The 27,961-nt window shown below is 41.3% G+C and overlaps 1 long non-coding RNA gene across 1 annotated transcript; it reads right to left on the reverse strand.

Moving 5' to 3' along the window:
• Positions 1 to 973: 973 nt before the first annotated feature.
• Positions 974 to 27,391, reverse strand: LOC108582473. The gene is made up of 3 exons (XR_001896051.3): positions 26,181 to 27,391; positions 10,862 to 11,156; positions 974 to 2,244 (listed from the first exon to the last, which is right to left on the reverse strand). It is a non-coding gene; the product is annotated as an uncharacterized LOC108582473 (long non-coding RNA).
• Positions 27,392 to 27,961: the final 570 nt, after the last annotated feature.

The following is a 27,961-nucleotide window of genomic DNA, read 5'->3' on the forward strand; positions in this document are numbered from 1 at the left end:
AAAATAAAAAACGTCCTCAGGACTGGCTCATCTCATTCTATGGGGGAATGGTTTCCTTGCCTTTTTCAGCCCCTGGAAGCCATTTGTATTCCTCTGCTGGTGGCCCATTCTTTGCCTCGCTCCAACCTCTTGCTTGTCTCTTACTTCTGCAGGCAAAGCTCCCTTTGCCTCTCTCTGATAAGGACACTCTTGATTACATTTAGGTTCCACCAGGATAATCTCCCCAGCATGTTTTCAAAATCCTTAATTTCATCACATCTGCAAATTTCTTTTTGCCATATAAGGTAAGGTTCATAGGTTCCAGGGATTAGGACCTGGACGTCTTTAGGAGCTTATTATTCAGCTTACCACACTGGGTTTGACAACTCACAGAGGGTGCACCTGGTCTGGGCTCCCACACACATGGTCTCCCTCCCCTTTCCTGCTCATGGAGTTGACCAGACAACTCTTGACAATAAACAGGTAAATATATACATGGATTTATACATGCATACCTATAAACTATCTACTGATTTATGGCTATAAATTGGGAAAATATAATTTTCTTTTTTTCAGAAAAGCAGGTCTTAATTTTTAATTTGAAGGCTAGAAAGGTTTTTCTTCCTATACCTAATCATTCCTCCTAATTAAACCAAGTATTTGCTGGTGAGCATCAGAACTGGCTGAGCACAGTGGAGAACCATTTTCTGTAACCTTATGTGTTCAAGAATCATCGTTTTTGGCCAGGCATGGGGGCTCGCACCTATAATCCCAGCACTTTGGGAGGCTGAGGTGGGTGGATCATCTGAGGTCAGGAGTTCAAGACCAGTCTGGCCAACATGGTGAAACCCTGTCTTTACTAAAAATACAAAAAAAATTAACTGGGAGTGGTGACGCATGCCTGTAATTCCAGCTATTCAGGAGGCAGAGACAGGAGAATTGCTTGAACCCTGGAGGCGGAGGTTGTAGTGAGCTGAGATCGCGCACTGCACTCCAGCCTTGGTGACAGAGTCTCACTGTGTCACCCACACACACACACAAAGAATCGTTATTTTTATGTATCAGCTTTGTGGGAGTTCTGCCCGTGTTAGGTGACAACGTTGTTTTTGAGTTGTCATTTGCTTTTCCCAGGTGTTGCTCATCGGTGCCTCTGAACTGAGTGGGAGTTTGGTTGAGAATTGCTATTGGTATTTTGAAGAAATAAAGACAACGTGACTCGCTGGAGCCCTTGTCCCTGTTGCTCTCTAAGTCAGGGGCCTGTTTATTTCACCTTCTTGTTCAACACACCCCTTGATTAGAGAACTGGCATGTCCCTTAAGAAAGTAATGGAGATGGTGCCTATGCCTTCCATTTGTCCCAGTCCAATGCTGAACCCTAATTGCAGTAATAAGTTGTTGTTTCTTTCCTTGTAGTGAAGCTCCTGCCTATCTGTGGTCATGAATAGCTTTGCACTGTGCTGGCAACAAATGCTACCAGTTACTATTCAAGTAGATGAGTTGCTTACCTCTTCTTTCTACTAACCCACTTCCTCCAGAGCTAAGGTCTGGCTTTCCAAACATGTAAATTCTCTCCCTGCAATCCAGACCGTACACACAGATTTCCATTACCTGCTCGTTATGTCTCCCTCACTTTTCCCACACCAGGGACTGTCGGAACCACTGGCTTTGTCTCTGAAACCACGTTCAACTTCTACGTTCTAGAAATCTCCAAACTGGCCCACCCTGTCCCAGCCCAAGCCCCACTTTGTTTTGTATCATAAGCAGGTTATCAACGAAAGCTTTTCTTCTTCCTTCAATGTTGGGTTGTCCCTATTTGATGAATGACTGAAATAGAAGCCCCGTGCTTTGGGCACTGAGGCATTCTGCCCTCAAGAAGGAAAGGACAGTGTCTGGAATGGACTCTGTATGGCATCAAGCACAGGCCATGGTGGCAGGACAGGGAGCTGAGGCAAAGAAATACCACGCTGAAGGAAGCGAACGCGGGGCCTGCTGGCATGAGCACACGGTTCACCAGACCTTTGTTTCCACTTGAACCACTAAGAGTGAGTATTTAATAAACGCCAGTGGAGGATGACCCTCTACTCTGGTCACACAAGCTGCTCACAGTGTCTGAGAAACACATTAAACACGAACTATTGTGTAAGAAATGTTATCTTCTGTATTTTCTTTCATTATTTTCCCACAAGTGTTGAAAAATTGAACTCTTATAATGAAAGAGTACGGCAGGAGGCCAGGGTTGACGTCCATCACTTCGTGCCTTCATTCCCTAAGTGCACAAGGAGGCATCATTATTTATCTTCTTTTGTCACGGAGGGGTAAGGGTTATGGTAATATTTGTCAACTCACTGTGAAATGTGAACTGCAACACAAATGAGCCGCCATCAAACTAAACGAGAGTGTGGAGAGATTTCCCAGGCATGGCCATGGCCCAGTGAACACAGCATGGCTGGAACTCAAGGACCGAGGTTCCTTGGGAGTTTGTCAAACAATGAAGTACAACCTCATTGGACAGTCATTTGTCAACATTCGTGACAGTTCAATATCCACACATACTTTGACCAAGTAGTTTCCCTCCAGGGAATTTAACCAACTGAAATATTTGCTCAACTGTGCAATAATAAATGTACAAAGATGTTTGCTTTGTTACAGGGAAAACTTTTAAATATATGACCAGAAGTAAATCACTAAATAAATATAGTACGCTTGATTCTTACTGTCTGCAATAGTTGTGTTCTATAAAATTTCCATGGACACCAAGTTAGCAAATTCTGAACCAACACAGAAACATCCAAAATAGTGTTTGATGAAAATGTCTGGGCACTGCTGCCCAGCCAAGTTGACAACATAAAATTAATCATTACACCTGGGAACTAGGATTGGGTGGAAGGAAAATTTTAACATTTGAACATATATAGCTCTAGACCCTCAAACTAAAGCAACATTAACAAAAGCTAACAACCACTGAGACCACCCATTCGAGGGCAGAGCATCAGAGTAGGCTGCTTCTGAGACTTCACCCTTAGCACCTCACCATCTCCATGTCCAAAACTGAACTCAGAGTGTGTCACCCACCCAATCTCTGAACTCCAGCTTCTTCCTCACTGCCACACCCTCCACACCACTAGTCAATCACGAAATCCTGTGAATTGTCCTTCCAAAGGCTTCTTGAAGCTATCTCTTCCTTTTCTAAATCTACTGTGCTAGTCCAGACCCTTGCCAAGATCTCTGAATCCAGTCTTGCCCAGCCTAAAAGCTTCTCCTCTTTGCCTAAGGAGTAACCAATCTAAAATTCAACTATCAATCTTGCTTAAAATCCGTTAATAGCTAAAGCCCATACTGTGTCAACTAAGGCTCTATTATTGGTCCTGGCTTCTGACGGCGTATATGCTCCATAGTCTCACTGCCTTACGTGTCTATGAAAATAGTGTGTTTCCATGAATTATTGCCATGTTTCACATCTCTAGAAGATGGATGATGTAGGTCCTTCTTTCTGGAACACCAACCCTAAAGCCAGTGTTACATCTGGCTGCATTTCAGCTAGACTGAGGTATCAGCCCTTCGAACAGTCACCATCCAACCTCCACACCTTCCCTCTGCACTTCTGGAAGATTGTACTTGGCCTAACAAACCCATCTACGTGGTAAAGGCAGCCACCGTCTTCACCCATCATCCACTGTGTCTAGAGAGGGGCAGAAAGAGCACGCGTCTTGGACAGAGGCCTTAGCACGTACTGGGTAACCTATAACTATTCACTGAATTGAACATTCCTTTATACTTCCTCTTTTTCTAGCATTAAAAATGAATATTTTTTTACCATGAAAAAATTTAACATTGCTAACATAAAACTCAATCAATTTGAGAAATTTTTTTTCCAGCCATATGAATTAAAAGGAGATGTTTTCACAGAAATCAGGAAAAAATAATTTTGTGAAATAAAATCCTAATGTCAAATTGCGTAACCTTTCTGTGGGTCTCTACATTTCTTTCCTACAGTCGTTGTATTGTTTTACTGCTACAATGAATATGATCTATGCACAACATTGTGAGTTATGCAGAGTACACAGGGGTCTAGGTATTCAGGGACACTTCGTCAATGATACAGGAAGGAGCTACAGGAAGCACTGTTAAGGCTAAATGCACCAAACGCATAGGTAAAGCAAACCTGTCTTCTCTCCTTGAACAAACATGGATAGCAGATAAAAATGATGTTTCTAGCATGTCATTTTTGCCACCTTGGTCCATTATGAACTGGTTCACAGTGAAGCTGCCTTATGAGTTAAAGACGGTTTGCCATCTTTGACATAGATAGAGTTGCCTAATACTCTAAGCGAATAGAAAATTTTTATGAATTCATGAAGAAGATGGGGGAAAGGAGTTCAATTTATTGAAAGTCTGCTATGTGCCAGGGATGATTCTAGATAGTTTCAGAGAGGTTAATTAACTTTCCCAAGGTCATGAGATGATTAATCAGCAAAGATGGGACTGTTTGCCTAGCTCATTGTGGTACTAAAATTGTTTTAGGCATAGTTCAGCAAGGGCTTCTTTTAGAATCTCTCCATACCATTCCATTGTTGGTTACTCTAATGAGTAAACCACATTTTCTAAATAAACATTGACAGATAGAGCAACTAACTATTTTATCGTGCTCGAGATCGTCAATTTAATGTTCCTAAACCTTCACAATAATTATGTCACATTATTTTCCCAACTACCTCTAATGCCTTTCCATTTTCACAGAAAGAAAAAGCCTAGGTTCTGTAAAATTACTCCAATCAAATGTTCCAGCTTTCACTTTACAGCACAAATTCTCTACTCCAGCCTGCTCGTCTTTGCGTCATTCTAACCTTAATAAAGGTAATGGACTTTACCTCTTTCTCATGACAGGATTTAGAAGTTCCAATACAAATTTCAGCACAATTTTCAAACACATGACTTCCACAGAGATCTCATTTTTATTTTGTAAACCTTCGGTGACACAAATAAGCTTATAATGTGGAATAATAATTGCTAAAAAAAATCATCTAGGTATTAAAGATACTCTGTTGGAAGTCACACATCTTTATGGATGATACTGTATGATTGAGTGTCCTTTTACTTTTTTTATGTGACTGTGACTTGTGAATATATATATATATATATAGAGAGAGAGAGAGAGAGACGGAGAGAGAGAGAGGGAGAGAGAGAGATGGAAAGAGAAAGAACTACTGTATATCCATTTGGCAATAAAACTAGATGGACTAGAAATAAATTCTAAAAATTGTCACATGCATTTACTTTGCTGGGCAGAATGCAGTGCAGGGCCTGGATAGATTCTGGATATCTATTTGGTTCTAGCAAAGGGTTGTCATATATTGCAGAGAATATTTTACTTTGTAAGTAATTTAGAGTCATTTTATTAGTTAACATGAATAATAGTACCATGAATATAATTTCTTGTTACAGAGTTTTCTTAGGAGATTTTCAGTTTTATTTTATTCTACTCTGGCAATAATTGCAGTATTTTGACAGAGGGGTGATAAAAAGCTGGCAAGATGGCAGAGTAAGTTAGTTTATTCCCTCCGGATGCACTCAATGCTGCAAGTTTCTCACTTCAAGATTTTAGCTAAGTTTGTTTAGTGTGGTTGAAACTCCTATCTCTCCCCAACTAATTTTGGATTCAGGAACACCCTAGATCAACATCAGAAGAGAGAGATGGGGGCGGCAAAGATGAAACTGCAGACTCTTTCATCACTTTGATAGTTTTCAGAGAAAATTTTTTAAATGTTATGAATTTGAACATGCTCTGCTGCATTCTGGTTATAAATCCCAGCCAGGGGAGTGTGGCCATCCTGACCGGGTGAGAAGAGGAAAGGAGGAATGGCTGTGAAATCCGAAGGGGAAGCATGTGGATGATTGTGATGGGTTGTGCATGACTCTGAAAGAAAAGAGCATAGGAAAACCATGGATGTGCATGGATTCCCAGGTCCCCTGACTGGGCATGGTCCGGGGGTGGGCTGTGGGAGGGCCACGCTTAAGGAACTGTGAGTGAAGAGGGTGGCTGGAGGTCAGGGGGCTGTCCTTGCCCACAGGAGACTGGCTGGAGCTGGAAGGAAGGCTCCTGGAATGGAAAACCTCAGCTAGTCTAGGTGAGCCGGCCTTCTCCACCATTTCACAGTAAGTGAACCTGCAGGTGGTGGTGGGGTAGGGCCCTCGGCCAACCCTGTGCATGTCAGCACTAGCCAGAAGACCACTTCCCCGGCCACCTCCCCTACAGTGCTGCACACAGCGGGGATCTCTGCCCACCAAGGCCTGGCCTGCATTCCTATTGGACCAGGAGCCCCCTCCCCCGTGGCCCTGCCCTGCTGAACATGCCCTTTAGTTGGGAGGTCCACAAGGCAGAGAAGACAAACGCTGGGTGATGGAGTGAAAGCATGGAAGTATATTTCTCTCAGAGAGCATTTTAGTGAAAAGAAAAGAAAAGAAAGCAGTCGAATAGAGAATCAGGATGGAGAGCTGTTAAGATGAGAGGTGATGCCTCATCAGGAGTCCTAAGTGTTGAGAAATAGGACTGAGAAATGCGAAGGTAAAGCTGAACTCAGGCTTCACTGCTAGAGCTCAGGCATGACTTCAGGGAGGTGGTCAGAGGCCCCACCCAGAGCAGGGATGGGCAGAACTGTTCATCCAGCATATCTTCTCTATTGATGCTGTTAACAGGTTACCATGAACTTAGTGCTTAAAACCACACACATTTATTATCTTACAGTTTTGTAGATTAGGCGTCTGACAAGGCTCCCACTGGGCTAAAATCAAAGTTCAGCAGGTCTTAGTACTTTCCCAAGGCTCTAGGGGAGAATCCATTTCCGCAGCCAGAGGCCCCGGAATTCCTTGGTTCATGGCCTGGTCCTTTGTCTTCAAAGTCAGCAATGTTGCATCTCCCTCACTGTTCTTTCATAGTCACATCTCTTTCTGATCACAGCCAGGAGATGTTCTCCTCTTTTAAGGACACTTATAATTGGATTGGGCCCACCTGGATAAGCCAGGATCCTCTCCCTTTCTCCAGGCTCCTAACTTAATCACATCTGCAAAGTCCTTTACCACACAAGGTCACATATTCACAGCTTCCAGACATGATGATTCGGGTATCTTTAGGGGCCATTATCTGCCTATTGCACTTCCCAAATGAGTAAGAATTCAGATTGTTAGGATTGTGATTTTGGTAAAAATCTAAAAGAAATTGCATCAAAAATGTATTTCCTAGCAAAGGCATAAAATGATATAATTGACTTTAGGGACTCGGGGAAAAGGGTAGGAAATGAGTGAGGGATAAAAGACTACACATTGGGTACAGGTCACACTGCTCACATGATGGGTGCACCAAAATCTCAGAAATCACAGTAAAGAACTTATCCATGCAACCAACCACCACCTGTTCCCCCAAAACTATTGAAATAAAAATAAAATAAAGTAATGGTGGGTCTTTTCTTAAAAAAATTTCTTTCTGATATGGCTCTGCTTTTTCAGAGGGTCAAAAGGGACCGAGAGAAAGAATCTCAATGTGTCTCCAGAAAGGGAAAAAGGGCTGCATGTGTCCACATCTGTGTGCACCCCAGGATGGTCAGTGTGTTCCCTTTTGCCACTTTGTCTCCATGCTTGGCTTGTGGTTGGGTCTCCAGCATGCTTACCTTTTCTTTTCATTGAGGGTAAGATGACATGTGCACTTGGACATGGAGACATTTTCTACTTAGAAAAAGAGGAAAGGGTCCAAGTTGTCACACGAGGCTCTGTCTTCACAGGCAAATGTGCACCCCACTCCTCAGTGTTGATGGCAGAAAATAACCAGCGAGTAGGGACATAGCCTCATAGCCTCCATTTTCCTCAATTTGATGCCAAGTGCTGGCTTCAAGAAACTATCTTATATAATGTGATCTGTTTCACCTGAAGGTTAGATTCAACTCTGGACAGGTGGCATTCATGACAACAGCTATTTATTGATCTTACATACACTGTGGTCAGGGTACTAGGAGTTCATGGGTTTATTTAATTAAGTCTTTGTGCAGCATGTTTTACACAGACTCCACAAACATTTCATTAGGTCCTTTTGACCTGTCAAAAGAAGTATAACAAATATAAATGTCACATCTCTATTTCGCAGATGAAAAACTGGAGGCTAACTGAAGGTAAGGGTCACTCAGGGTTACAGTGTAATCAGTGGTATAGTCAGGCATAAAATGCACGTCTTGTAGTGCCGAATCCCAAGCAAAATAATTGTCTCCAAAGGCATACTCATCCTAATTTTTAGCACCTGGTAATATGTTAGCTTACATGGTAGAAGAAAATTTTGCAGATCAAGATAAGAACCTTGAGGTCGGGAGAGTATTAATGTCATCACAGACGTACTTATAGGAAAGAAGTAAGAGGGTCAGAGTGGCTGGAGAAGGACACGTGGCAATAGAATTCGAGACACGGTGATGGGATACCATGAGCCAAGGCACATGGACACCCTCTAGAAGCTGGGAAAGGCAAGGAAATGGATTGTCTCCTCAAGCTTCCAGAAGGAACCCAATCTTGCTAACGTGTTGATTTTAGCCCAGTGAAACCCATTTTGGACTTCCACCTCCAGAACTGCAAGAGAACAAACCACTAATTTTGTGGTAATTTTTAACAGCAGTAATAGGAAATGAACCTACTATACCTAACCCTGACGTACCTCTAGCCCAGATCTTACCACAAAGCCCTAGATCCACAGACCAAACTGTCCAGTCCATCATGGAAGACTTCAAGGGGATCCCACCCAACACACCTAAAACCTAAGTCCTTTCATCCTTCCCCCTCCAAACCTACCGCCTTACCTGTATTCCCCTTCACTGTGAAGGCTACACACCTGTGTATTCACCAGATCAATTAGCTCATCCAAACTCTCCTTTTACTCACCCTCCACATGAATATATTATATATACATAATACATTTTCTACTTCTTTACAAATAATACTTGCTCAATGATGATTCTCATCTCTTAATTTCAAGGCCTCACAGCTTTCCCATTTATATCATATATTTTTCTTTCATATCGTATATTGTCTCAGGTTTAGGATGCCGTGGCCAGCTGATCAATCCTCCATACTGCTTGCAAAATGATATTTCAGATGCATTACTTTCAGGTAAAGATCAAACCAGTTTCCCTGTTTAGCACATGGATCCAGCATCTGCTTCTCCAACCATCTGTGCGGCTCCTTTCAGAGTTTGCCGCATCTAATTAAAGCATTATTAATCAAAGCTTATTCTTGCTCGGACTGGATTTGCCACTCTCTGCCTAACGAATATTTCCAAATATTTGGTCACAGCAGCACATGACTGGTCAACTGCCAGAGGTGAAGGATCATGACGATGGGACATTGAAGCCACACCTAAAGGACCTGACATTTTCAGTGGGGGCAGGTGGCTGTACCATCCGTAATGAGTGGGTATCACTGCCTTCAGTGCACAAGAGAGTGTTCAAGCAAGGCCTCCAGAGCCTGCTGTCAGTCACACTGACCTCAACCCCATCCAGTCCTCCCTCCCTCTTTAATTTTGCAGCAGCTGCTCCTTTCTACATAAGGCCCATCTTTCTCTGTCCCTCTCCTTCCTCTCCTCCTTCTTCTCTCAGTCCCTTCTCAACTATTATTTTATCATTGTCTTGTTTCTCTCTAATATTTGCAACATATTTTCCCAAAATTTTAAAATAGCTTTTAAATGAATATTCGTGTTGAATTTTTAGACAACAAACATCTGGAATAAAATCCCTTGATTCTCCTTTTCTGCCAGCCTACCCTCTCTTTCCCTTTGCACCAAATTTCTCCTGAGTGTTCATACTCAGTGCCTCCAGCTCCTCCCCTCGTGTGCACTCCTCCGCCATCTGCAATCTCACTTGCTTCCACCAGGCCAATGAAACCACACTGGTAAGCCTCACTTTCCTTGTTTCAAAGGTCATCTTCTTTGTGCTTTTATAAAATGGCAGCACAGTTGACCACGTCCTCCTTTGAGTAAGCCTCTCTTATTTTGACATCTGTGATTTATGCTACCCTGGTTTTCCTCCTGACACTCTGGACATATCTTCCCAGGCTCATTATCTACCCATCTACTAAATAGTGGATTTTCCCAATAATAGGCCCATGAATCTCTTGGCTTCTCATCCTACTCTACTGTCGTGGTCAATCATATTCACACTCATAACTGCAGTTTTCATCTTAATGTAAATGAACCACAATGCTATATTTAAATTCAGATAATCTACAAGCTCAAAATCCAATGAACCACAATGCTATATTTAAATTCAGATAATCTACAAGCTCAAAATCCAGGGGGTCAGCCAATTAGCTATCATTCTCTGCCAACTTGGATAGCTAAAATTTACCCCAAACCAAACTCTTGATAACCATCCTCCATTGCTACTAAAACCCTGTTCTCTAGTGTTCTACATCCTAACAAATATTACCACCAATTATCCAGCCACGCAAACCAGCAATCTCTTCATCTCCCTTCATGCCCCTTCACAGCAAATCCATTACCTATTCCAACTATTTTATTTTTGTAGTCCTATATCCAGACCACCCTTATTTCCGTCTCCAACCACCACTGGGGGACAGATAGGACGAACTATGCCCACTCAGCCTTATCCGAATTCCTGACCCACAGAATGCATGGACATAAGAAAATTGTTGCTGCTTTATGCTACCAGAGAGTTGAGGGCTTTATGATGCAACTCGCCCACAGGCATTGATTGTCCCCTTTCAAATGCATTATCCACATTGCTGTCAGAGGTATTTCTGAAATGCAAATCTGGCCAAGTCACTCCCTGCGCCCACCTCTGTGTAACCACCCACCCAATAGGTTCTTTCTGTCCACTGCACAAACCAAATCAACTCACCAAGACCATGGCATTGCAGTAAAGAAAGTTTAACTGATGCGAGTCCAGCCATGCCACACAGGAGACAGAGTTATTCCTCAAATCGACCTTTCTGCAGGCTTGGAGGTTAGGGGTTTTTTGAAGACAGTTTGGAGGGCAGGGGGCTAAGGTAGGAGGCATGCTGAATTGTTAGGTCAGAGATGAACTTATAGGGAATTGAAGCTGTTCTCTTGTGCTGAGTCAGTTCCTGGGTGGAGATGACAGGACTGGTTGGTGGGTCCAGGTGGGGTCATCTGATTGTCAGAAATGCAAAAACCTGAAAAGACCAAAAGGCCAATCTTAGGTTCTATAATAGTAACGTCTATCTGCAAGAGTGATTGGAGGAGATGCAAATGTTATTACCCTGGAAAAATGGCTGGTAATTACTTAGAACTCAAGACCCTCTCATCCTCCTTACTTGATGGTCTTTCATTAGTTTTACAAGAGCAGTTTAGGTTTGGGGAAGAGCTATCATCATTTAAACCATAAACTAAGCTTTTCCCAAAGTGAGCTTGGCCCACGCCCAGAAATGCGCAAAGACAGCCAGCCTGTGAGGTTAGAGGCAAGATGGAGTCAGCTACATCAGATTTATCTTTCTGTTATACTTTTCCAAAGGTTGTTTAATCTGCAATGGAATTTAAAAACTCAGATAAACCTATATCCCATACTGTAAGCCACAAGACCTCAAATTGCATGCCCCCTCCAATTCTCAGCCCCCTTCTATTTAATCAATTATTTTCTTCTCTGTGTCATTGTTACATGCCATCATTTTTTCCGTGTCATACAACTATCTCAGGGCCTTTGCACGTGCTCCATTCACCCAACTCCCCTCATTTCAAGCTCTTAGGAATGCTGTGGCTCTCTCCTTTCTAACACAGCATACAGTTGTAGTTTTACATTTAATTTGGGATTTAATTAATTTCCATCTTTCACACTACACCTTTAGTTCTCACAAGAAAGTGTCCATATCAGGGTTTTTTTTTGTTTTTTTTTTGTTTTTTTTTGACAACTAGAGCTTCACAGAGTATGTGCACAATATAGGTGCTCAAAATATTTTTTGGAAAAAACAGTTCTTTACAATGGCAAGAAACAGCAAAGGTCTGAATTAGGGTCAAAGTAAACCTCTGTGTCCCACGGAGACTTGCTGGAGCATCGTTTTACTCTGCATGAATAATCCTTTAGTATTATGACCATGGGGAAACTTCCAGGCGTGAGGCCCTGTGATTATATACTAAAAGTTAAACTTTAACCAGCAATTCACTTATTGTTTAGCTTTCTTAGTATGGTGATACTCCCTCCTCCTTCTCCCCTTCCCCACTCCACTGAATCCCTTTGTATCAGATATGGTATATTAATTCTCTATTGGGACAAAACAAATTACCTAGCACTCAGCAAAGTCATAATGAATGGTTCTTCATTATCTGTCTGCTTCCATAAGTCAGGAATCTGGCCATGGCCTAGCTGGATGCCTCTGGCCCAGGGTTTCTTATAAGGGTATGGTGCAGCTGTCAGACAGAGCCGTCTCTTGGCTGACTTGCATCCAGTAGTCCAGCCTCAGTCCTGAGCCACATGGGCCTCTCTCAGGGAAGCCTCATGACATCACAGCTGGCTTCCCCAGAAAGAACCACAGACGGAGCAGGTCTTTTATACTCTAATCTCAAAGTGACATCCCGTCACTACTGTCCATCACAATCAAGTCACCAAGGCCAACTCACATTATACAGGATTATACAGGATGCGAATACCAGGAGGTGAGGACCACTGAGGGCCATTTCAGAAGCTACGTACCACAGGTGCAATTTAAGAATAAGAATCTAATAAAATAAATAAATAAATAAAATAAAAAATAAATTTAAAAAATTTAAAAAATTAAAAAATTAAAAGTAAATCTAAAAAGAATAAGAATCGAGTTCAGGTTGGTATCACTCATCCAAGATGGGTCAAAAAGAATGGGTAGGAGTGCATACTTTTTTCCCATAATTTGAATTCAACTGAAGAAAAATAAAACATGTCATGACACAATAATGTCAGAGTTTGCTTGAGCCCAGGAGTTGGAGACCAGCCTGGGCAACATAGTGAGACCCCATCTCTACAAAAATTTTTTAAAAGTTCACCGAATGTGGTGGTCCGTGTCTGTAGCCCCAGCTATTTAGGAGGCCAAGGTGGGAGGATCACTTGAGTCAGGGAAGTCAAGGCTGCAGTGAGCTATGATTGCAACACTACACTCCAGCCTGGGCAACAGAGTGAGACCCTGTCTCAAATAATAATAATAATTCTAATGTCAGAGTTTCCTAAGAGAACATGATGGTACTTCCTTTTATCACAAGAAGCAAGTTCAAAGTTATATAAACAAGAAAATGTTTTCCCCATATACAACTAAGCTGTGTTTTCCCTGGGAAAAAGTAATGCCCACTTAGAAAAACTGCTTGCTTCTTAGGTAATTAATAAAGAAGTCAGTGGTCAGAAGGTGCTGCTTATAGGGAAACTGAGAGCAGAACCCATCTCCCCTCCCCCATTATCACCCCCAGACCTCTCCCACCCAAAGAGCAGCCTCATTCGCATGCTAGCAACCCTGAAATCCTATGTTTGTAAGCCTGAAGAGCTCGCACTTAGTTGCAACCATGTGGTTGAGCTTCTGCAAACTGAACATGAGCAGGTGATGTGCACGCCTTTCAGGCATGGCTCCTAAAAAGCCATCTATCAAGCTGGGACCTTCAGCAACATGTTGGGAAGTGTCATGCAGACTGAATACATTAACTTTTGTTTTCCACATTTAGCAAGTTACAATGAGGAAGAAATGAATTTGGGAAAGGATTATTCAGTTTGCAATAGAAAGAATCCAGAAAGCTAGGTCCTTGAAACATAGGGAGAATAAACTATTTTTTCAACTCAAATTTCAAAAGGTAGACTGTAAAATGCACTGAATAAAACAGGCCCATTATGATTCTTCCGTTATATAAAGCAATTCCACTTTGTGACAAAGACCCAGTGAAGAGCCTCTCATCCTACTCAAGCTCATTGTTTTGGACGTCCTCCAGGTAGCTGCTGTTAGTTTGGAAAGAAAGGATGTAGGGCTGAGGAAACAGAAAAATAAAAGAGACCTGAGAATCATGCTTAGGAAACCTATTGATATGTGTGATATATAATTCTGCCCCAAAAAAACATAGCTCAAAGGCCTATTTGGTTCTAGAGGAAATTAAATTTTGAAAAAGGAGCCAAAATGTAAAAAGCATTTGACTGTTGAAGTCTTTGATCATTCAAGCTTTAAAACATCTCTTAGGCTTCTCAAATTGTACGAGCCGGAATTAGGCTGCAAACCTGAAATTAAAGCAGAAAGGGGCTGTCGGCCCTTGACTTTGGAGAGGGGTGAGTGTGTGTATGTGTGGAGGAAGACTGGAAGCCACAGCTGTAGTTGAACCTGATCTGTTCAACTGCATCTCTTACCACTTTACCGAGTTCACGTTGCACTTCCCTTGGTATCAGGAGAAGCCCTATGAACGTGAACAGAGGTTCATGCTTTCCAAGCCCCCATGTGTGAGATGCCATACTTCTTCTTCAGTGACCTGAAAGGTGCTTAGGATCATAGCTCAGTAAAGCATAGGAACCTGGGTCTCTGAATCCCTGTGTGGAGCAGAGCCTCCCCAGAAACAGGCATATTAATTCTGAGCAAAATATAAACGTGTATTGTCTAACTTCTTGTTACAAGAAAATTATTTATTTTCGCATTGCATTTATTTTTGTCACAGCAGCTGGTGTTACTTTAATTAAATCAAGTGTCTTCCCCATTGGCCTCAAGCCAACACCACCTTTTCCTCAACTTCCCCTCATAATTCATTGAGGAAAGAGAAGCAGGAACCAACAAGTCAACCCCTTCGCCTCACCAAATATGAACGCATGTTTTAGGGCTAACCACTTGTGAAGTGATGAAAGTGTCCCTCCTCCCATCAGAGCGAACTCCCACCAGTTGCATTGTGGGTCCTATCTCTAACTGTTGGAGGACTTTTTACTGTAGATGGCCTTTCTGCCTGCATTGTCATCTCTCTCCCTTTATTGTATCATTTCTCTCAGCAGAGAAATGTTATCCATTTGTTATTTCCCTGATGAAAAATTGTCTGTTCCCAATTTACAGCAACATTTCTCAAAGGAATTTTCTGCCTCCCTGTATCCACTCTTTATTGTTTCACTTTAAGAAAAAAAAAATATATATATATATATATACACACACACACACACATATTACTAGTGAGCATGATAGCTGGTACAACAATGTTGAAAATAACTGACACCAAACATATGCACACCCGATAATCCAGAAATTCCGTTTTTAAGCACATATCTAAGAGAAATGTATACATGTGTGCACCAAAAGGTGTATACAAAAATTTTCCCAGTAGCCAAAATCTGGAAGCAGCACCTGCCTTTGAGAATAAGTGAATGAATAGGTTGTGAAATATTTATGTAAAGAAATACTACTTAGCACTGAAAATTAATGAATACTGTTATGAGGAATAGCAGGGATGAGTCTCACAGCCATAATGTTAAGTGACAGGAGCCCGATGTAAAAGCCTATACATCTTGACTCTATTTCCATTTATACATTGTTCAAAATTAGGCAAATCAAATTTCTGGCATTGCAGAGCAGGAGGAAGGGGTCATGATTAGAACAAGTAAGATGAAGGCTTCTGGAGTCTAAAAATGTTCTATTTCTTGATCTGGTTGTAACCAGTTGGGTTAATTTTGTGATAATCCATTGAGCAATACATTTCATGAATTGTATCTGTGTTATAGAGATGTTGTACTTCCACATATCTGACATTTTTTAAGGTAATAAAATATGATAAATAATGCTGTTGTATCCTTTGAGAATTCTTCCCAGATCCATCTCCCTCACTCCACACAGACAAGTGCAAATATGAGTTTATTATGCATCCTCCTAATCTATTATAGTATTATTATGTCTGCATATATATGTAGATATGTATGTTTTTGTCATAAAATAATAGACATAACTAACACTGTTCTGCAACTTGCTTTTTTATGGATCATGGCTTTTGAGTTCTATGTATTTATCCTTATGCATTTGTATAATTTATTCCTTTTAACTACTGTATCCTATCACATCATAGGAGTACAGCACATTGTATCTACCCATTCCACTACTGATGGGCGTCAATCCTCTTTCACGCTTTCCCTGCCATGAAAGTAGTTTGACAGTGAGCACACTCCTTTCCGTCTCTCAGTGCTCACAGGAAAGAGGTCAGCTGACACAGCCAGGTGGGATGAATGAAGAAGGACCAGACTTACAAGCGTGATTCAAATCAAAGAGTTGGATGTGGGGAGGCTATCCTGGATTATCCAGCTGGGCCTGATGTGCTCACAAGAGTCCTTGTAGAAAGGACACCTGGGATCAGAGTGACTCCTAGGAAATGCGACAACAGAAGAAAAAGCTGTTGTGATGAGAGGAAGGGGTCTCAAGCCAAGGAACGCAGGTGGCCTCTTGCAGCTGAAAGAGGCAGGGAAACGGATTCTTCCCTCATGGCCTGCAGAATGCACCAGCCTTGCCGATTTCAGCCCAGTGAAGCTCATTTTGGACTTCTGATCTCCAGAACAGTACAAGAATAAGTTTATATTGTTTTAAGCTACTAAGTTTGTGGCAATTTGTTACAGCAACAATAGAAAACAAATACAGAAGGAGAGAGGAGAATCCAGGTCACCCACACTTCAATCATTAGAATTTCTGCCTCATGATGATAATGAGGTCATGTTACATTTAACTTCACGAGTTTCCGCTACAACTTCAAACAAAATGTGCCCCTTGGCTAGTATTTAGAAAGCTGTGTAAACGTTGCCCTGGCTTCTCATAAACACACACATACATATCAATGATCCTGTTGGGTCATCAGGTCAGGTCACAGGCCACACCAACTCTGTGTCCCTGCTCTACGTTCCTCTGTGATGTGTGCTGAAGGCCAGGGAGGTGAGCGTCACCATTCTCAGCTGCTTCCACTCCGGGGTTGATGCTGTTGTTGCTTTGTTGGTTTAAATGGTGTCCATTTTCTGCCCTGTGTCATTTAAATACATGATTCCTTGATCTTATGTTAGAGAGAGGAGAAGAGTCTCTTATGAACTATGTGAAGCTTTCCTCAGGCAAAGCTGCCAGGAGTAATCTGTGGCCTTATTTTTTCAGTTTCTTATCCTAACATGACCTCCTTGCTCTATTGCTCACATTACTACTTCGAAAGTGATTCTCCAAATATTATATTAACTTGCACTGAACCAGTGCTTTTTAAATTTTATTTATTTTTAGGAAAACAATTTGAAAGTGTTTCTTGTAATATCTATTATTAATCTTTTGAAATACAGCTATTATTTCATTAGGTAGATACTGGAACAAGATATGCACATAAATAAGGAGGAAGGGAGGAAGAGAGGAGAGAGAGAGAGCAAACACCACTCGCTAGGAAATAGTCTTTCTGAGAAAATCAAACCCGAATCTGGTCTAGCCTCCATACTCAATTACCTAATACAGGAAATGCATAGGACAGAGAAACATATTAAATGATATCCCGGACAATCAGGAAACAATCCAGATTCTCTCATACAGAAATATCAAAAGATACAGTAAATAAAAACTGGAGGAGGAAGCCGCAATGGACATTATTTGGATCCCATTTCAAAGAATCAAACTGTAAGAGAACCACATTTATAAGACAATTTACAATTTGAACACTGGGTGGATGGATGCACAGATACAGATAACAGGAGATGGATAGATAGATAGATGATAGATAGATAGATAGATAGATAGATAGATAGATAGATAGATAGACAAATAGAAGAGAGAAATAGACAATTAGAGTCCCACACCTCCCAACCTTCACCCTACTCATTCATAAGTAGACTATAAAGCAGAGCTTGTCAAGCTTTAATGTGCTTACGAATCAATGAGGGATTCCGTTAAAAATCAGATTCTGAGTGAGTAGGTCTCGGGCAGGCCCGAGGTTCTGCATTTCCAATAGGCTGTACTGACACTGCTGGTCTGTGGCTCACACTTTGTACAAGTAACAAGAGTATACAGAGTAAAAGTTGAGCCAGACTAGGTGATATTGGGCAAATTATTAAACTCCTGAGAATGTTCCATAATACTAAGTTATAGAGCTGTTGTAAGACCTGAACTCAATCTGGTGCTCAGAGTTCTCGGCCATTAGTTTTGTGGTAATTACCTTCTAACTGTCTCTTTTTTCTCTGTTGAGCTGGATTCATTGGCTATCTTAATGCGATTACATAAGTTTATATATTATGTATATCTTTTTCATTTAAATAGTATGAGCATTTTCCCACACAGTTAAAAATTCCTGATAAAAGTATTATTGTCATTATTATTAAAAATAGTAGTAGTAACATCTGCATATGTTTTTAAAAACACATATGTTAAAAAAGGACCCGAATAAAAAAGAGGTAGCCTCTTTCCTGCCATCCACAGCCTCTGTCTCCAGAGACAACCACTATCAACATTTTTAATCTTCAGTTTTTTGGTGTTGATCCCTATAACTTGATAAAATACAATATACACATTCTGTTATTTCCCGTTTAAACTTCAGACAGGGCTATTATGAAGGATAAGACATGTGGCATATAAATAAATCAAGTCACTATTTTGAAAACTGGTAAATAAAGGGGAAAAATTCTGCATTTCCTACATGGAGTCTACCACTGACTAGCCAAAGAGTAGATGAGTCAGAGTTTCTCCTTATATGTATATTACACTTAATAAGTGAGAAGGGAAGAATAAATTAGAATGGCGCCATTTAATAATCCTAATAATTATTTAGACATTAAACATCAGAGCAGCCAATATCACAAAAGAAGACAATCAGATGCCTTCTGATGGAAAAGTCCATCAGCAACTGTAAAGTAGACTGTCAAAATAGATAATCTGAATCTTTTGGAGTCTCTAGATCTAACTACAATATATAAGTAGAGAGGACAAAAAAAATGTTAAATTTGACACCACCTGAAGACAATAATCAGAATCCAGAATGTGGGAAGGTATTGAACAAATGAGCAGATTTGTTCAACAACAAATTAGAAGGGGGAGAAAATGAGAACGAGATGAAAGCCAAAAAATATATAAAGGGCCTATTATCAAGACCAATGGGTACATTTTATTTGGATCCTGACTCAAACACGGTGAGAAAAATCTAGATAATGACATTTATGAAAGAATAGAAAATGTGAACACTAATTGAATTTTAATCATATTAATAAATTATTGTTCATTTTTTGTTGTGATCATATTATTTTCACTGTGTTTTTAGTCGTCCTTATCTTTAAATTTATGTTCTGAAGTAGTTATAGATGCAATGACATGATACCTTGAATTTGCTTCGAAATAATACAGGGTAGGAGAAATGGGTGGGAATATGGATGAAGTAAGATTGGCCATGAATTGATAATTTTTGAAGGTGGGTGATGGGTATATTAAGGCTTTCTCTTTTATATGTTTAAATTTTTCTGTAATAAGAATTTTTAAAGTTTTAAAGAAAGTATATCTAAATGTTAACAATTTTTAAATCTAAGTGGTAGGTAATAGTGTTTATCAAAATTTTTTTTTGTATTTTCCTTTTGGAAATATATATAATTAATAATAAGCAATAAAATAATAAAACAAAAGAAATAATAACTAACCAAAAAGAAATTTAGCTTATCTACTACTTCATCCTTTCTGTTCTTCCCAGACACCCTCAATTTTTGTATGGTAATATTATTCTTATTTTTAGTGTTTCTTCTGAGTGGATTTATGAATTTAAAATTTTATTCAATTAATCCTGGAGGAGAATACAGAATCTGACTCCCCAAAATCTAAGTCTATCACAAATGTGTGAGGAAATGTCACTGAAGGGGAGTGGGGGAAATGTGTTAACCTAAGTAACTTTGGGGGGGAAAAATGGAGTCTGTAAGACTAAAGGTAAAAAAAAAAAAAACCACTGTGCATTACACTGTACTGTGGCTGATAAAATTTTTTCTCACTGGGGTACAGATTATCAATGCTGATACTACTATACATGTGTGCTGGAATGGGACAATTAAGTAAATGGATGGAAGACAATTGGAGCCAGGTTGCTCACAATTTGGGGCCATAAGTTACAGATAAGTAAGAGAAGGAGGCTAAAATGATGTTTCATTGATAATGGATTAGAGTTGTGGACATAGCATAAATTCATGTTCTACCTAACGTAAATACAGATGGTTACACATAGAAATATTCACAGATGTGTATATAGAGATTGGGTCATACACACACATGTATCTCCTTGCTTTGTCAGCTGAGAGAGCCTAGAAGCAACAAACCACAGTAGCAGTGAATACATATAGTGCCCAGATCTTGGTTTCTAATACCATTCTCAATAAAAGACACCAGGGATCCTTGGAGAAATGGCTGATCCTAGGACTAGGACAGAAAATATACAAGACAAGCCTGGAGCATCTTGTAGTGCCAACAAGTAAGAAAGTGCTCAAAAACAAAACAAAATGACAGGAGTATGTTCATTTCAGTCAACTGAAAGCTCCCAGTGGCCAAAACTGGAACAATTTGAGCAAAAATAAGTAAATAAGTGATGTTGGCTTATAGCAAAATGTAAAAAATAAATATCCACATGTCCTTTCTAATATGAATAAATGATAGGACAATAAATAAATAAATGCAGAATAGATAAATATTCCATGCAGAAGAATTCCAAATAATGTATCTAGATAAGCCACCTCCAGGGTCATAAAGCATTACTCTGCATTTCAGTGCGGGCAGCATACAGTGACTCCCTTCCAAAGGGTACAATATGGAAAATGGAGGAAAAAAAACACATAACTTTAGAGTGGAGAAACCTCACAAACACTACTCAGCCAAGTGTTCAAAGTTAATATCAATAGTAATGCCGTGTTTATAATATGTACCCTTGAGATGATGCTTATTAAAATTTTTATTTAAAAATTGTATGTATATAGACACATATATACATTATGTATAGCTATATTTACTGACTTATTAGCTTTCTAATGTGATTAAATCATTTTCTTCTAGCATATTGGACTCTTTGCTTCCTTTTCTCTCTCCTGCCATCCTAATTTTTGTTGGTTTTATTGTTTACTATGTTTTAAAGTTTCCAACGTGTACATTCCATTTTGAAACTATACTTATTTCTTTAAAACTTTGGTTTGCTATAGATTGGTTATAAGAATGAAAAACTAAAACATGGCAACCACAATATTAACACTCTAGAAATATTTATGTAGAACTACATAGTATGGTTTGAGGGATATGAAACAATGTTTTGTCTCTTTCCGAATTAAAATAAATCCTTTTAAGAAATTCTTTTTAGCTTTATTTCACTTCTTCCTTAACTGAATCTTCTACATTGTTATATTGTTTATATCGTCTCTCTTTTTTTACCTTAAATGCTGTCTTAACAATTTTTAATTTTTAATTCATACAAGGTTCACAGTATTTCATACTTCCCTGAGTAGACACAGACCTGCGGGAAACCTGCGCATCGTAAGGTATTTTCTCCTTCACAGAGTTGCGTCCTGTTTTCTCACACTGTAACACTTTAATGTCCAGGCAATTGTTGGTAATTTTCACTTCAATTAAAAATGAATTAGAAAGTAATCTTAGCTCTAGCACACATAACCAATGCAAATACAACCAGGCAAGGAAGTGAGTGCTCCCTCAGGCACTGACCCAACTCACAAGCAATGTCACCTTGTCACATTCTTGACACCGAAAATCTGCCTGTGAATCTCAGTCCAACTGTTTATTAGCTACCAAACACCAAGTGAAAACACAGAAGCAAAAACAAAAAGAATAAACTATAGAGACACCACTCAATAAGTTAAAAACACGTCCACGAATCTTAGGACTGGTTAGGAAATAGGAGAGTGAAGCAGGGCATAGGGAATACAGAAAGACCAAGTCATGCTCATCGTTAAAAATAGTTTGGACACTAGGAGACAAAAAGGTGAAAATGACACCTGTGTGTGTTGGTAATAAACTCTGGATCTTATCAACTGCATTACACTGATTTCAGGACTGTACCAATCAATGTATGTTAACCTAGAAAGTATGCATTTCAATGAAAAACGTAAAGGATTTGAAGTCACTATGAGTCTTATCCTATTTCATTTACTACGCATTTTTAAAAAAAATTTGTACTTTCCATAACTTGAAATAAAAGAGTTTGGTTAAAGCCTTGTATTTCCTAGAAATACCACATGTAATGTCAGGTGATGGGGCCTGAGAGTGAATGTGAGGTATCTTCATGAATACTCAGATGTAATGAGGACGCAGAAAGATTGTGACACCTGCCCTTCTGCACTGGATGGATAATTGTACTTTAATTAGAACATATTTTTTTGTATTCCCGGAAGGAACATACACTCTGTAGGAAACAAATTGCATAGTAAGTAATAAAGTTGTAATTAAATTGATAATTGGTGATACCCCACTGTGAGCATTGGACACGATGCTTAGGTTTTCTACGATATTTTCTGTAGAGCCCTCATGGGGTCCAGGGGACTTTTTGCAACATACGAGGCAGTTATTATCATGAAAAGCAAGTCACTTAAGATTCCAGAACATTCTCACACGATGTACCCTTTCGTTTGTTAATTGGACTTTTGCTGTCAGAAGCAATTGTGTGTTTTAAGGGAAAGGCTCACTTAGCAGTGTTAAGCTGATTCAAGAAGTTGGTCATGGATTCTGAAGTTCAAGACCCCAGCACAAAATGAAAAATCATTTTGTCTAGACACACAGCTAAGGTGACCCCCTAAACAATAGCCCTGCCAAACCCAGCAGCCCAAGCCTCAGACAATTCTGAAGAGAAGCCAATTTTCTTTAAGGTGATTTTTACTCAACTCTCCTGCCCTTCTTTTCTGCCTCTTTCCTAGAATCTAGAGCATCCACAGAGTCTCCTTCTACCACATTGAGTCTCACAAATTTTCCTCTATCAATCATTTTTAGCTTGGAGTAATTTAAATTATTTGTGCTCTAGGGATAGTGGTTTTAGGCTCTATTTTTTTTAAACCAGAGGGTAGAGGGCCTTTCCTGCCACTTTTGTGACTACACCACATGGCCTTTAACTACATTAGCCTGGACTGGGGCAACCAGAACTAAAAGTTCTCCGAATTACAGAGATAAACGACAGGCCTGTCTTTTCAAAGTTAATAATTGTATACTGAACATCTCAAGTAGTAAAGCACAAAGAGATGCTTTTGCATCTGTACCATTTTCCCCATGTCAAAAATACCGTCAGACCCAAATTGGACTTTCTTTTTTGACAATAAAGAAAAAAAAAAAACTGTACTGTTTGGAGAAAACACATGTGAACTAAAGATAGATCTACACATTGTAGAATATCCAATCAGTGGACAATTAGCCAGTATCTAATTATCTGTTGCTACATAACCAAGTTCTCCAAAATTGAGTAGATTAAAATATTTATTATCTCCCAGTTTCTATGGGTCCAAAACCCAACCATGACTCGCTCTGGCTCTGGGCTTCTTGGGAAGCTGCAGCCAAGGTGTTGGTTGGGGCTGTGGCCATCTCAAGTTCTGTTTCTAAAGTCTCTGGCCTGGTTGTTTACAGGATTAATGCCTTTCAGGCTGTTGGATTAATGGCCTTGGTTTCTCACTTGCTGTTGGCTAGAAGCATCCCTCAGTTCCTTGCCACATGGTCCTCTCTTCAGAACAGTCACCCCAGCAGTCTGGGCTCATCAGTGTGGGCAAGAGAAGAGAGCCATGGAGAGCATCTGAGCAAGAGAGAGGTTAGAGTCTCCTGCTGCTGTCAGAAGTGGCTTCCTGTCATTTTGGCCATATTCTATCAGTCAGAAGCAAGTCACATGATCCAGTCCTCACTCACGGGTGAGGATCACACAGAGTGTGAGTACTGGGAAGTGGAGATCACTGGGAGCCATTTTAGAGGCTGCCAACTAGAGTTTAACATAATGAAAAACAGGCACATTATGAAGAAATAAAATTCCTAGGCTGGGTGTGGTGGCTCACACCTTTAATCCCAGAGCTTTGGGCGGCGAAGGTGAGAGGATCACATGAGGCCAGGAATTAGAGACCATCCTGGGCTACATAGTGGAACCCTATCTCCACACACAAAAAAATTAAAAATTAGCCAGGCATGGTGGCACATGCCTAGGAGGCTAAGGTGGGGGGATCCCTTGACCCCAGGAATATGATGCTGTAGTGAGCTACTATCATAACATTACACTCCAGCCTGGGTGACAGAGCAACACTGTTTCTATAAAGGAAAAAAGAAATAAAATTCTCAAATTGGGTGCCTTAGTTTGTTTTTGCTGCACTAACAAAATGCCTGAGACTGGGTAATTTATAATAAATAGAAATGTATTGACTCATAGTTTTGGAAGTTGGGAAGTTCAAGATTGAGGAGTTGGCATCTGGCAAGGGCCTTCACGCTATGTCATCTCATGGCTGAGGCAAGAAAGGCCTGAATGCACCCATTTACAATGGCATTAATTCTACCTGTGGGGCTGCACCCCTCTTGACCTAATCACCTTTTAAGGGAATCATCTCTTAATACTATTACAATAGCAATTAAATTTCAACACGAGTTTTAGAGGGAACAAACATTCAAGCCATAGCATTGAGTAAAAACTTCTTGAAGTTCCTTATGTCAGTGTCCTCCTTACAGACCATCGTCATCCTCAGACTCAATCAAATACAGCAAAACTGACTTCTTTCTTTTCTGTTTCTAATGGAAACTAACAGTGAAGTACTGTTTAAAAGAAGTCACTCAATGACAAAAGTCAATCATAAACACAGAGAGAACATCTTAATATTATGACTCAAAATAACAATACTGATAAAACACTTAACTTTTCAGAATAACAACTTACATCACAAAATGAAATATGCCAGCTGACCAAATATCTCATTAAATTAGAGAAAGGCAAATTGAGATTTTAATGAATTACTGTTTTTATTTTTCCTCTTGTAACTATGAAGAAAAATAGTGAGAATACATATAAATATTTTTTAAGTTTAAAAGAATATACACCAAATTGTAAAGAATTGAAAAATGGGATTGGAGAAGATTGGAGATGACATAATCTGTACTATTATAATTTGTAATGGGGTGTATTACTTTTATCATTTGAATACACTTTTACTAAAAAGGCATTTAATACAAGGACATGTAGCTCATTAACCTGTTTATTCATATCTAGTTATTTAACTATGAATTCAATGAGCCTGTAGCCTTCCAGTGTGTGCCATGGTACTAAAGGTGTTGTGTTAGACGCTCAGTGAAACCAGGACGTCTGCCCCAGGGGGTGTTCACACAGGAGAACGCTCTGGTCTATTGTACTTGGCTGTGTTTGTAAGGGTTGCATCTCTCAAGACCCATAGACACCAAAAAAGTGAAAGATGGAGGCCCTGGGCGGCCGGGTGTGGATCCAGGGGGCTCCTGGGCCAGAGCAGGCAGCACCCAGAGGCCGCAGGCCGTCTGCCCACATCAGGCCCGTAGGCTGCGGCTCCCCTCCCAGCGCCCTGTCCCCTGCAGTGCCGGAGAGGCCGCCGCCTCTGCCCGGTGGTACTGCATGGGACGGGAAGCTGTGAAGTGGGCCCTGGGGAAGAGCTCGCCTGCTCCTGAGGGAAGTGGCGACAAGATGGTGCTTTCAGGTGGAGCTGGAGGCCGTTGGGTCGCTGCCTTTCTAAGGCCACCTCCTGCTGGCACCACTCCACGCCTACTGCCCACACGGACTGCGGGTCAGAGGGAGTGGGATGCTAGCCGGTGTGCCTGGCTCTTTGGAAAGAGCAGGAAGGAGCGCAATTCCCAGGCAGCTGCTCATTCCAACAGCTTTATACTTTGGTTGTGATTGTTTTTACACCTATGACAAATGACATGGCCAGACACACCATAATGTCTGAACAAACTATAGAGGAGCAGGACCCTGTGGACAGGCTGTGGCCCAGACAGTGGCTGCCAAGCAGATGGAGCCTGCACCAATGAAAATATGACCAGGCAAGGAAGTGAGTGCTCCCTCAGGCACTGACCCAACTCACAAGCACCCACTCCATTTGGCCAAAGAAGCCCCCATACTCTCCAGGAAACAGATTTCCAGAAGCTGTTGTGCCAATAACGAAGTCTCAAAACCAAACAAAAATAACAAACCAAACCCACACAGAACCACCAACACTGAAGATCATTCTGAGTCTGATTTGCAAACTATGAGTTACAAGGATCTGAGTCTGCAGAGGCATTCCAGTGACAAGATACCACCTTCATAGCCAGATCCTTAGGTCTCAGCCATCATGCCAGGGAAAATGCTCCATTCCCTGTGCCTCAGCTTCTGGTTCTGGTTTCAGAGTTCTCTCTGTATTGCAGTGGTTTTAAAGCTAGAGGGGACTTCACCCACTTACTCCTATTCACAGATCTGAATATGGAGTCCAAGAAGGGAAAGTGACAAGTTCCAAGTCAGAGTAGATTCAACAAAACAAGGCAAACAACGACTGATCCCCTAGTATATACCGGGCCTTGGCGAGCTACTGGGGCTATGGAGGTGAAGAGAACAGCTCCTTCTTCAAGGAGCTCCATCTAGAAAGGGAGACAAACTCTTTGCAGGCAGGACCAGGCTTCCCTGCTGCAGAAGGAAACTTAAAATTGGGGTAATGAGGCCCACCAGGGATGGGCCACCACGCTGCCCTGAGAGGATGGTGTGTGGACTTAGGGCTAGACATGGCTCTGCTTTGATCCCTCAGCTGTGCTGTAGGGCCAGGTGGGACCTGGAGTGACCTGAGCTAGGGGCTGCCAGGAGCTCTTTTCACTCCCCTAAGGCCCTGCAAAAGTAATACCACTTTCAGTTTGCACAGCGAAATCAGGGACAGAGTTTTTTAACACATGAGATGCCGTCCCTTCCCCCAGCTCAACGGACGATCTACCCTGCTGGTGGGCCCTTATTTCTGTTAGGCACGGAACACTCCGCAGGGTTCCAAGTAGTCAGTTGTGGCCCACAGGCCACTAGCAAGTGGAGGCAGTGCTGCGGAGCCCTTGGGAGCCACGGAGGGCCAGCTGCCCACCACAATGCCTGCTCAGCTGCTGCTGGCCCCTCTGTGGACTACAGTGATAGTGATGTACAGAATCCTGGGACTAGTGCCAGCGACTCTGTGGATACCCTGGGTGATCCGGGCATGCACTGCTGTGGTGGCCTTTGTGGTCAGGAGAGGACACTCAGTGAGAAGAAGGGAGGAGCCAGCACAAAGGGATTCAGCCCAGGGTGAGGTCCATGAAGAGACCAGAGCCAAGATGCAGCCAGCACCCCAGGCCGGTGCTGGCCTCATGTCACCCAGACTAGAAGCCAGTCCTTGATCACCCCAAACCCTCTGCTTGAGGGTTCTGAAGGAAATAAGCAGGTCTTCCCATCCCAATAAGATGGTCTTCCCATCTAGGTGAGCTTCTGAAAAGAGCATGAAAAAGCAGTCCTCCTGAACTGCCATACGTGACTGATGCAAGGAGTATCCTACACCCTTCACCACATGGTGGAGAAGATCTTTAGGAGCAAAGAATAAATGATCTGAATGACCGCACTGACTGTCAGCAACCTGCAGAGCTGCTCAACCAAGAAACAGTGAGACTGAAGCAACGCTTGCAGTCAAAGAAGGAGAAGACGGAAAGGCCAGAGCAGGGCAAGGCAGGAATCAAACAGGCCACAAATGTTGCAGTGAGGTAACTACTGACTTCCCTGGCCCACACCCCGATGAGGGTCCTGCATCTGCTCCAGGGCAGTGGAGACCACGTGGAGGATGAGGACTTAGCAGTGGAGGGGAACAGGAAAGCAGAACATGCTGGTTCCCCAGCGTCCCAGTCACAAGTCTCTCTGAAGAGTGTGGATGACGATGGTGACTTAGGTGCATCCTTCAAATGTCCCGAGGGGGACATTGGAACAGCAGACATGCAATTGTGGGAAGAATTTCCAAGGAGTAAAGAATGCGTAACACAAGCCCAAAGTCTGACCAGAGCAGGACTCTCTGCAGGACAAGGGCACAGCCAGGGAGGGAACTCCT

Source organism: Papio anubis, chromosome 13, assembly GCF_008728515.1.
Source record: "Papio anubis isolate 15944 chromosome 13, Panubis1.0, whole genome shotgun sequence".
NCBI classification, from domain to species: domain Eukaryota; kingdom Metazoa; phylum Chordata; class Mammalia; order Primates; family Cercopithecidae; genus Papio; species Papio anubis.